This window comes from Limulus polyphemus, unplaced genomic scaffold, assembly GCF_000517525.1.
Source record: "Limulus polyphemus unplaced genomic scaffold, Limulus_polyphemus-2.1.2 Scaffold420, whole genome shotgun sequence".
In the NCBI taxonomy this organism is placed as follows: Eukaryota; Metazoa; Arthropoda; class Merostomata; order Xiphosura; family Limulidae; genus Limulus; species Limulus polyphemus.
In genome coordinates, this window is record NW_013666030.1 from 292552 (window position 1) to 303668 (window position 11117).

General features: G+C 32.5%; 1 long non-coding RNA gene across 1 annotated transcript in view; it reads left to right on the forward strand.

Annotated features, from left to right (window-relative positions):
* Positions 1–7241, forward strand: part of LOC111085482 — a 21907-nt gene extending 14666 nt beyond the window's left edge. The window contains exon 2 of the long non-coding RNA XR_002610320.1: positions 4319–7241. This is a non-coding gene — a long non-coding RNA (uncharacterized LOC111085482). The remainder of the gene's footprint in view (positions 1–4318) is intronic.
* The last annotated feature ends 3876 nt before the right edge of the window (positions 7242–11117 follow it).

Below are 11117 nucleotides of genomic sequence, written 5' to 3' on the forward strand. Positions count from 1 at the left end.
TTATTTGCATTTAATTTAATACTTTAATATTTATTTTGACAGAGTAGAGGCCGCATTTACAAATTCATTTTCTTCTAACGGTTACTTCCGTTTACCTGATGAAGAGAATTCGCCCGAAATGTAGCGTATTGAATAATTAAAATATATTGTTTGGTATTGTATTTTTCCGTATCAAAGTTCTGCCAAAGTAATTGATTAAACTGTGCTTTATTATTGTTATAATAACAAGTTTATCACGTTTCTCATAATTTATCCATTGTGGCTCGAAATCAGAGGTATGTAAATAGACAAATTAAGAGGAACGTGGGTCAAAAACATCTGCAATGAAACCTGTTTTTAATAATTTTCAGACCTTAAATTAAATATTAGAAATAACTGTTTTTAAAATTCACACAAATTAACATAGAAAATGGTTCTTCCGAATATGTCCTTGTCACTTGTATTTTATCATTGAGCCGAAACTTGTGCAATAAAAAATCTAGTTAAAACAGTCGGAAAATATAAAATTGACATTTAAAGTACAACTTGCAGTTTAACCTGGAAAAATGCCAGGTCAACTGCTATCCAAAATATATATGGATAATGATACTTCAGGAAAAGTATATGCAATTGAATGTACAGATTGCAAAAGGTGTTATATTGGTGAGACAAACGGATAACTTTCTACTCGTTTGCGGGAACATTTGAAATTTTCATATGTTTTTGAACACGTATCAAGGAAAAATCATTCTTTGATTCTTCTCGGCTAATAATCCTCAGTAGAGAGGACAATTAATAGACGAAAAATTAAAAAAAGCCTTATTAATTATATATATATATATATATATATATATATATATATATACTAACCTAATCTTAACAAATACATAGGTGTTCGTTTATAACTAATTTAATTCCCTTCTATCTTGTACATAGAATGACTTTCAATACTTCGACTCGGGCCTAAAAGTTGTATTTATTATACCTAGATTTGGCACTTCATTGATAAATTACATTATTGTTCGCAATTGATTAGTCGTATGCTTGTAATTACTCTTGTTATAGATCCTCGCGTGATTCTTTTTTAAATTAAATTATCTTAACCTCAGTTCTTGTACCCCTCCTGATGATGCCAGATAAACCTGGTGAAACGTTGTGAATAAAATAACGAAAGTTTTACTCTGTACAACCGATAAAAACTTGTGTGAATTTTCAGACCTATGTTGGTTTTCAGTATTTCGCCGGTTTACGAAGTTCAAACCGTAAGCTTTATTATTTGATGTTACTCATCTTACTGCCCCTTATGTAATTTTATAGCATATCAGAAATTCACTGTGATATAAGTAATTTCAAGTAGTTTCTGGGAGACAAAAGATAAATCTGAAATGTACAAATTAAGAGGAATGTGGAAAAGGAAAATAAAATCTACAGTATACTTTATTTTTCATCACAAGTGTTAGGCCTATGAATGATACTCTGTTTTATTATTAGTACAAATGAAATTTTTCTGTATTATAATTAGTCTGCTTTCACAGTTACAATACCAGATTTATAACAATTCTCAAATCAACATGTTGTATTGTGTGAGATTTAGAATGTATCTGTATATTTCAGATATGCATAAGAACAGCAACTAAGAAATCAAATAATGATTTAACGCAAATATGCATGGAAAGTTTATTCAGGCTCCTTAAACTTTTACGAAGGAATAAATACAGTTCGTTAATAAAGAACAAAATATCAGAATACTTCGTCTCGCTATCTACTGAAAAAACATATAAATAAGTTATTTTCACACTGCATAAAATGAGAATTTTTTAAAATTTATAAATGATTACTTTTAGTTAGCAATAGTGAAACTGAAATTTAAAAACATAATTTGTGTGTATCGACATAAGCGTTAATGTCACATCTCTTCAATGTCACCAGTCTCTTCAATAATGAATGTAATGTCCTTGTTACAGTAAACTGGAGAATCTCTTTCAGACGCAAGTTTAATTACTCTAATAATAATAAATAATAATAAGAAGAAAAGTAAACTTGCACCAATTCAGTCCAGTAAAATTCAAAGTTTCTTAAATTAAACATTCTTATCACACAAATATCTCATTTTAAACGCACGTGGATGCTGAATAATATTTAAAACCTGTAACTTTCGTAATTGCTGGCTTATAGGTAATATCTATCATTATTGTATTTTGTATAGAAACTAAAATAAAAAAAGGAAGTAAGAACTTTGAATCCATATGAATGTAAAATTTTGTAACAGTTTTATCCCCCTCGCTTGTAGTGATTATTTCCTTTTTAAACGTTAACCGAAAGTGGTTATTTGGATACAGCACTTGCTGTTTCGCGAATAAACAAACAAAAACACCGTATACTTTTCTACATGTTTCTTTGCAGTTTTGTTACATAAAACATCTGTATCAATTTTTGTAACAACTATATAGTTACTGATAAATTTGGGGAAGAATATAGTTTAAACTTTTTGTACTTCTCACTTTAAAAAGTTTAGCTTTACAACCGCAACAGGATATAATTGCTGTACACCAATAATTAAAAAAAAATCAATTAAAATAAAGTTCAAAGTTGTATGGCTATACAAGAAATAGTGAAGTTCGTCTACATTGCTTACGTCATGGGTTAGAGAAAATATTTGAGATCCAGGTCGGTCAGAAGCCCATCCAAAATTATAGTTTTTTCGCCGGAAAAAATTTTAAATTTCATAATCTTTTTTTTTTTTTTTGCGCGGAAAAATACCATAAAAACCGGTTAACACTGCCGTATGTAAAAAGAAATTCGGCTGTTTCGAAATCAGTTTTCCATTTTTACGCGACACAAGTATAACCGAAGTTAGAGAAGGCCAGGAACATGTGAAGAACATATATACAAAAAGAAAGGAAGCTGTAAAAGCTGTGAAATGGGTTTACATTGTGATCCTCCAGCTATATGTACAGCAAAACATTGCCATGTTATCCCCCAAAGTAGACGTGGAGTAGTGCAAAAGATCCAGTAAAAAAGAGAAGGAAGAGGCAGAGCAAGATGTTCTTATGGAAATGTGTGCTGAAGAGAATGTTTCGTTGCAAGATTTGGACATTGAGATTGAAGACATACCAGAATAAAACTAGAAACGTTTATTCTCACTAATTATGTATTGAAATTGATTAATAACATTATTGGAACCAAAATAACTAATATTTACTAAAATCAAAGTATTCCGAATCTTTCCTTTGATTTTCTGGGAAGTCGGGAGGTAGCCGATCGTTTTCGCCTATTTCTCCGAGACCAGAAATGATTTATAAATTATCAAAGTTGCTCTCGCCCTTTTATACCATTTTGCACCTATTGCGCACTTTCCCCGTTCATTTTTAATACTTTTTTAAAAAAGTGCGCACGGCAGCCCCATGGGTGGTTTTCTCGCTGACCGGGATCTTAAAAGAAACAGTATCGCACAATATGCACAAAACATTATTATGGTTACAATTAAAAATCTAAAAGAAAAGTGAATACTTCATTTTCCGTTATTCATTTAAAACTAAGTGTATTCAGTGTATCACCTACGTGGGTTATTCAATCGACAAACAGTGTCAAAACGTACAAACTTGTGATATATACCTGGATATTTCATATTATATTGCTTCGAATAATAATTTGCTCACATGAGACTTGTGAAAATTGTGTTAGTTGTTTTTCAAAAGTTTTAAATTGTAAACACCACACACTTCTGCAAATATGAATACGTAGGTGTATTGCAAAGTTTGTGTCTGTGTTAAAAAAACAACGAACAACGGTTAATCTATCAAAATGATAACACGCTATCGTATAACCTTTTCGTAATACTTATACTACGAGGGTAGATGGTTTTATGTGTATCTGCTCACGTTTAAAAGATGTAAAACTACGATCACTCCCGCACCGATAGTAGAGCATCACAAGCACATGTCCAATATAAATCTGGAAAAAATGATCTCGTGTGAATTATTTGTAGATATTATTAGTATCTAACGTGCAAGTGACAAAATGGTTGTGTGTAAACAAGTCAGTCATTTTTAGTGCATTTGTGGTTTTAAGTGCAACGTTGAAGTGTGTTTCGTTCTCTGAAAAAACAAAAAAACTTAAAAAATGAATTGAAATGATCCAAGTTATACTGAAAATAACTTTCAATTTTGTTTACCAGAGGTGACAAGTTTAACATAAGAAGATGTATTATAAATATAAAACGAAAATTCATAATCTACAAGATCAATTTCGTTGGTGCTTGTGTGTTGTTTAACTCGATACTGAAGTCCTAATTAGTATGAAAATGAAAATTGTACAATTTTGTTTTCTTTCACCCTAGGTAATATCAAGTCTGGTAAAAAAAGGAACAAAACATGGGCTGTGGATTTCTGTGGACAATTCTGTGGTTGATAATACTTGTATGTTTGGCTTATCCAATTGCATTTTTTTTGGCCGGGTTTTACGTTCTCCTCAGCCCTCTTGATGCTTGCTGCAGCGGTTGTCACGATATCGTCAGCTTCTTGTTGCGTGGGACGCAACTTCCTCTCACATGTGCACAAAATATGGTCAGCGGGAAACCATTGTTTTAATTGGCAGATTTATCTCAAAAAAACACCTTACAGCCTATCTTATGGGTAGAATCGGGAACATACCGAACATCAAACCCACAACCAGAGCCGATGCATCCAAACTCGCATGAACAGCTCGGTGTACTTTCATCAGCTGGAAGGCACGATCTGTTATGACTATTAGTATATTTGTTGTAAATTTGTTATGATTTTCAATACTTAGAATATAGAAAAAAAAAAAAAATGTGGTGGTCTTGTTGTCTTTATTGAGCTAATTCGAAACCTTTTACTTAATTGATTGCATTGTATTATTTTTGATAGAATTTAATTTCTGGTCTACGAATTTAGAATAACATTTTGTGGTAGTCATCTGTTGATTTGAATAATGAATTGAGTAATTTTAGGAAATGTTTTACTTTTATACCCAAAAGTTTTCTTAATTCTTCATTTCCTAATTTTCAATGTATAAAATATTTGTTGTAGTAGTTATGATAACATTTATTAAAATGTATTTTTGTTTATTAGCATATATATATTGTGTGTGTGTGTATATATTATTAAGGGTTCAGGTTTCAACAGACAGAGACAGAATATCGATATTAATCGCTATGGTGACAAGGTCCGTAGAATGAACAAAATGATATCGTATTTTTAATTATATAATTATAATTATATTTCCTGATAATCAAAGTATAAAAAAATCTGTTCATTGTCTTACAAGTTTTATAGATGGCTCTGTAGACTTTTATTGTATAATTTGCTACTGCAGAAAGGCATGTACACTTGTAGTTTTCTTTTTTCTTCTGTGAAGTTCTATGTCTTCTGAAAGATAAATTAATAAAACATTCTAAACTCCTATAATATTTATGGTAACCGATTCGCTGATGGTGAAAATAAATATGAATTATTATTTCCATGTAAAGTATTTGTGACTTAAATTTCATATCTTGCAGAACATTTTCGTCTTGTTAAACAGTTTACGTTTCCAAATTTGATCATTTCCAGTTAATCTCTGTTTTTGTAGTGTATTAATTTTTTTAATAGTATAGTTTAGAAACTAATATTTTCATCTCGGAGTATCCTATTACAAGGTGACTTTTTTACGTCCTACATATTCTATTCTTAATCAATTACGTATGGCAAGTAATATTTCGCTACACATTTGAGAGATTCAATTGACTCTGAATGATGTCCTTCTCCACCACGTGACGTATCCGAACACTAATTGCTTACAACATTGAACATTGTGACCTAGGATACACACACACACACACACACACACACACACACACCTGTTCGGAAGGACATAGCATTTGAGGGTTCCGCGAAGAAGATCCAGCACAATATCTGCGGTGTATGGCCACGTTCCGCCCTGTTGAAACGATTGACATGTCATAGATTTCCCAGTATCCTCGCTATGTAATTTCAGGTAACAATCAGGTTTAACAGTCGTGGCAAGGAATACGCCATGGGTGAAATGGTTGGCCATTGAGGACAAGCTGGTTCTCCGGTGCCCCAATATCGCAATGAGCCTCGTCGGAGAACCATGTTGTGTTTAAAGTCTTCGTATTCTTGTTTCGTGGGAAAAAAAGCTTGTGCTTTTCCTTCACAACATCGCTCAGTGGTTGTGCAAATTAAATTTTATTGGGAAGAGCACAAAGACCTGAAAGGCGCTTTACGACAGTTGCAGCTCCTGTGATAACTGTCGAAGATCTCGCAGGGTATGCACACGCCCCCCCCCCTCCTGCTTGCTCGGAAGTGCATATATATATATATATACTTGGCCGTCCCGAATGTTACTTTACATTGATCTAAAATGCTTTATTTTTTTAACTGTTTTACTAACCGTATAATTGTGACCTTATATTGACGAACAGTCAGTGCTTCCCGTATTCCGAACTCCGCTGAATACATGCTGATGAACCTCCGTTATGGTTTTCTGTTTCACACTATACGTCACTATGTGCTGCAACACACCGTACTTGAATCTCCCAAATTGCCAAGTTTTGTACAGTTCACATGTCATACGTCATATTTTTTTACAAAGTGTAGGATTTATAAAATATCGCCCTGCAAATATTCAAGCCTGTAAAACAGCAAAGTCTCGGATAAAACTGTAAATTCAGCATGCCAGGAACTGAATTTTAATTTTAAAAAAGTGCTGGGTAATTCAATTGAAATGCAAGTATGTATTTAAGAGGTTTTCGTCATTGCTCAAGCGTAGTATTTTGTTATAAGATTATTTTATGATGGGCGAAATCCTGAAAATTGTGTATACTTGGAAAGCAGGGTATGTAATTTTACGAAGAGAAGTAATTTTACATTTTTTAAGTACGAATTGTGATCAAAAAATTGGAACTTTATACTAGGTAACATAAATAATAACTTATAATAAAATGTTTATCTTGTAAATGTTTATTTTATAATAAAATTGTTTTAATCAAAAGTTAATTGAAAATAAACATTATATCGCGGTTGAATTACGTTTGTATTAGAATTGAAAATTGTCTTGTAAGCTAATATTTCTTAGTTTTGCTTTCCTGTCTCGCTTAGTGATTTTTACATGTTAGCATAAAATCGTTCACCTGTTTCACCCAAGGTTGACTTTTTGATGTTTCAGCGAAGGAGATAGAGAAATGGCAGAGATAACATTTCTCAACTATATTAAATAAAATCGGCAGATGTACTGGTAGACATTGAAGTAAAATGTGTTTAATATAAAAAACAACAACATATCTTTACATTTACAGTATCTACTTCTAAGAATGCAGCTAAAACCTTAACTCCGAATGTCGTGCATCCTATGGGATATGTGAAATTTTGGTGATACACACAACCAATAAAAATTACTCTGTGTTCTCATTACTTATGTTAGAATTACTATGAAACAGGAATGATTTTAAGTTTCAACCATTGGAAAAATACTTTTTTTTTCACTTCACTGTGCTTTTTGATTGGGCGTCTTTTACTCCCTCTTATTCTTTTTTTTAGGTAAACATCTTTAAAGACTGAATTTGATAGAGTTGAAATAGTGAAATTTGTCTTGACAATGTTATATTCTTTCGGAAATTGTTTTTAAAAAAGAAGAAAGATATGGCATTTTTCCTTAATCGAAAGTTGGCGCGGGTTGGCCATATGGTAGAGCTGTGGTTACGTTATAAGAGTGACAGTTAATCCTTTAGCGTAGATGGTGGGAGGTAAGATGCTGCTGATTGGCTGTAATATAAATACTCCATTTGCATTATCATCATTTATAATTTTTAGTGAAATTTCTTAGTTTTCTTGTTTATAATCTCATCCAAGTAATAGCACAGGTGGTTAGGGCGCTCGACTCGCAGTCTGAGAATCGCGGGTTCGAATCCCCGTCACACCAAACATGCTCGCCCTTTCAGCCGTGGGGGCGTTATAATGTGACGAACAATCCCATTATTCGTTGGTAAAAGAGTAGCCCAAGAGTTGGCGGTGGGTTGTGATGACTAGCTGCTTTCCCTCTAGTCTTTGCTAAATTAGGGACGGCTAATGCAGATAGCCCTCGTGTAGCTTTGCGCGAAATTCAAAACAAACAAACAAAACATCCAAGTAAGAAGATCATTAGAATGATAATTGGAGTATCTCTATGTCATCTATTAAAAGCCAAGTTAATGATTGCCTATAAATGCCAAACAGTATGTTAACAGAAGACACTAACTGAAATTGTCATTTGTCATCCTACCCATGATTATGAGGGTTAAAAAATTAAGGCATGAACTTCCTAGGTTATTTTGAAGGTGAACCTGGCTCTGACCAATTTTTCTGTTGCATGAGGTCTGGAAACTTTCCTAGACATCACAATGGATGTTTGCGAACAAATAAGGCTATCAAATTATGATTTGTTAATTCAATATGAATATATATGGGCTTTGATGTATTATTTTCGGATAGGAGTGAAGACATGAGAACATAAGCATCAGATCCATATATAACTGCAGAAGTTACGAATAACAACGTATTTTTTTAAACATTGAATATACCCATTTTATCTTAAGCAAATTCCTACAGTAAACACAGATATGGTGACAAATATTCACTTGAATATTAATAAAAATTTATGCACTACGGTAAACATTTGTAAAGACAAGGTCAAAGCTGAAAGTGAATGGGATTGTAAGAACTAATGAGTGAACCCGGATATAATATAGATCCACGTTAAAAGAATCGGTAGAAGTCTATATTTAGTGAGCGAGAAAGAATCAAATTTTATATCTGATTATAATATAATGTTACATATCTGGTCGTTTGTTAATTTCCGGTATATATTCTTCCCGAGAAACTTCAGCGCTACAAGTCCTTTCTTAAATAAAACTAGTTTATTCTTTCTCAGTACAACTTTGCAATACACAGAATTTCCAAGGTCACTTTAACTTAAACACACGCTATAATTCACAACGATTCACGAATTTTGTTTACGGTCACTACCACTCAGTTGACTCAATTATCTGTTTCCATATCTGTCTATCTGCAACTATTATCTCCGCTTTATTTGCCGGGCTTATATATTAAAATAGAGGGCGTCTGGCAAACACTCGTGCCTTCATGATCCTTCTAGAAACTCATCACGTGTTACCAGCGTCACTTGATTTCCGCTGTCGTAACAATAATAATGTTTCTAGTCTCTTTATACTGTATTCAAGTAGAAATCTTTTTCTTGCTAAAAATATTCGCAATTTATCTCACTGAATTATTGGTATTAAATTTTTTATTAAATAAAGAAATAGTTCCAATGTCGTTTATAGTTTAACAAAAATCGTTTATTCCATACACTTGCGTTAACTATGAGGTGTAGAATTTTTTCACAAATGTTTTTGAAGTTTATTTTAAGATATTCTCAGTATATTTCCTAACACAGTTGTCGGTACTCTATGTCGTGTGATTTTAAGTATTATTTCTTATAAATTGCTTTTTAAACTCAAAATATTTCATTTTGTTTATAATATAAGTATACGTTGATTACATATTACTTCTATATACTCAAAATTTAATTAAAAGGCGTCGCCGAGATATTTATAATAAGTAATGTAGGTTTGATTAGTTAATCCCTGTCCCACCAAACATGCTCGCCCTTTCAGCTGTGAGGGCGTTATAATGTGACGGTCAATCCCACTATTCGTTGGTAAAAAAGTAGCCCAAGAGTTGGCGGTGGATGGTGATGACTAGCTGCATTCCCTTTGGTCTTACGCTGCAAACTTAGGGACGGCTACCGCAGATAGCCCTCGTGTAGCTTTGCGCGAAATTTAAAACAAACAAGCAATTGATTAGTTAAAAATTCCAACATGAAACTCAGTTTAAGAGCTTGTGGCATCGGGCAACATAACGTTATGTAAATATATATTACTCTAACTTGATTACGTAAATATTGGCCCCATTTATTCATTAAACATGTGAGCATAAGGAACATCAGAATAGATTCTGATTATCGATGGGACACGTTTAGATATCGGCACACGTCTTACGCTGACGAAATAATAAGGCTTTTTGGTTTAACAAAGGAGAATTGAACCATACTCAACACATTCCTCTTAATTACCCCATTATGATTTTGAAAAAAAATTAAAGATGTGTTTAAAAATATACATTTCAGATTCATCTTTTATCTGTCACAAATTATTGATCAGGAAGTATTTCGTTCAATACGAACTCTTCGAATAAGTTATGGCAATCTAAAACACATTTGAAAAGTATTTTTAAACGCATCTGATTCAGGATACTTTATAGATTAAGAGGAATGCGAAAACGAAACACCTGCAATTACTTATGCCCTCAGTTACTTTTGTTGGGCCTTTTTATGATATGTCTTTTTTTATAGGTTCATCTACTGACTTCTGGTATTAGATGAAAGCCTTCCTAAGCAATGTTTTGTTGCCAACATAATACTGATGTGAATATTATTTCTACGTCCCCATGATTCAAAATCCTAAATGAATTAATTAACAATAATTTGAAAAACTAACATCTCTCGTTAAAAATCATGAGAAAAAGAGAGAAAAAATGCCAGCATTGACTGATCATTGGATAACCTGAGAGGTGAGACGGTTAGTTATTGTAAATTTTAAACTGAATTTCACTTTAGCGTTGAGATATAGTTTCTATTTATAACCTGGTGTTTAGTAATGTCCAGTGATTTTAGTAGCATTTCAGATGATTGTCATACTTACTGTACCATATTCGAACTGCTTTTTTAAATAAATTATAAAGCTTTATTTTTGAACATGCCCGTTGTCATCTTTTAGTTGCAAAATGGGGTTTAATATATATTTTATTCTCATTTTTTGTTTCTTTCATTATCATAATTGCACTCAAAATCACACCACAAAGCTTAAATCATGAAACGAAATGCCCTAATTGTGATCATATTGTATATTAAGACACTACATTCCAAAAACTTACTGAGCATGATTATAACCAAATCTTTTACATGTTTATGCAACTTAGAGAGTAGAGAAAAAAGTTCAACAATTATAACTAATACTTAAAAACCTACTCCACAGATGGCGCAACGTTTCTTAGAATTTATTTACGTGGTTTATTGGAAAT